Here is a 1931-nt window from a genome sequence, read left to right on the forward strand (position 1 = left end):
TATCTATCTATCTATCTATCTATCTATCTATCTATCTAGCTAGCTAGCTATATGTACACACACACACACACACACACACACACACACACACACACACACACACATAAATCGGTGCTTCAACATGGCCTTTAGCTGAAACTGGGAAAGAAAAATATGTATACATTGATACATTCATATATCTCACACATTCATGCACGGACATAAGTATAGTGAATGAGAATTTATTACATATTTTTATCAGTTCAATTTCACAAACAATATAAATTCCTTTATGATTTGGTAACAAGTTTTATTTCATATCTATTTTTTGTATGATTCCTCTTTTGTTTCTCAGTTTTACTTTTAACTTTATTGAAATATTCAAATTTGATAAATTTGTAAATTACCAAAATGATTTGTTCATGCGTTTATGCATAATAGAGTCTTTCTGGGAACGGTTTTACAGTGTTCGGTATCGATTGAGGTTCGATGTTTATTTACTATTATTTTTAACATTTGAAAGAGATCTTTAACAAAATTCTGCTTTCATCTAAATATTATGATCATCGCAGTCGAGTTGATTATCACAGTTTAGAAAATATCAAAAAGATGAAAAACGATATAGAGTGTAGAGGAATTTTTGTTTTCAAACCTTTTATCTTAACAGTTTGATTTTATGCTTTATTATCAATAGATTCAACCAGTGACAAAACATCGTTCATAGATGTTTGTCGAAAATAACAATAGAAATATTTATACATGTCGTCAGTTGAGTGTTGTTTATATTCCTCCTCGAAATTTTACATGTATTTTCTACTGGGTTCATATTTATCACAAAAGACCAAGAACCAGTACAGAAACAATGGTCTTTTATTAGAATTCAGACGACAATAACTAGATATTCATGTTATATATGGTTTTCCGGTTTTATTATTCAAATTTCTCACCAATAGAGAGAAAGTTCTTTCAATTCAGACATAAACAGATTAATCTTGTGTGTATATATGTATATATGTATGTATATACGTATGTATATATCTATGTATATATGTATGCATATATGTATGTTACCTTCTGTTTTTAATTATTTGAATTCTTCCTGTTAGGAAAGAGATGGTTTTTAACAAAGGCGCAAAACTCCTTTATTGGAACGTAGATAGCAAAAACAATGTCACATGTTGAAATTAAGAAAAGTCTTGTATATTTTCACTGTTCAGCTAACAGATTGCATTTGCAATGTACGTTGATTGTTTTTTCTGAAAACCCTATCTTATCCAGTCATTAATTCACAAAAATCTAGTGAAAGGATTATTATTGGGCACAAGTGTGAATTTATAATCTGGGTATAGAAGATGGAGGCTTTAAGGCAGTTAGCAATCAGACTTCCTACAAGCATTTCATTGATATTTTGCTTCATTTCCGTAATTGCTGTTAACAGTACATTACCTTCAATGGCCCTTCATATTTTACGCATGCTGCTTGCTCATAAGCGTGCTCTGATATTTATTTTTATACCTGTCATTTTTCTATTTGTGCGTTTGCTATAAATGTTTGCTTTCGTTTATCATACATCACTTTCACTGAAAAAGCTTCAATGCGTTTGTGTCAGGCATTACAAACAAAATAACTACATGCTACGAAACGATTCGGATAAGATATAGGATCCCTTATGGTTACTGAAATTGCGATCTCATTTCATGGGCTTTCATTTATTACTAACTACCAAACTTATGTTAAAAAACTTTATTCATTATCTAAGTTGCTTAATACCATATAATAAACTGCTAACGAAATTGGTAATTATACATTTTACATTTATCACCGTCAAACAACTTCTAACTGCGGGATAATTCAACCTAAATCGTCCAAATGAATGCGCCATCATAATAAATTACACCGTCCAGAGGACGGGTGCGTTTACTAGTATATATATATATATATATATATATATA

This window comes from Octopus bimaculoides, chromosome 19 (genome assembly GCF_001194135.2).
Source record: "Octopus bimaculoides isolate UCB-OBI-ISO-001 chromosome 19, ASM119413v2, whole genome shotgun sequence".
NCBI classification, from domain to species: Eukaryota; Metazoa; Mollusca; class Cephalopoda; order Octopoda; family Octopodidae; genus Octopus; species Octopus bimaculoides.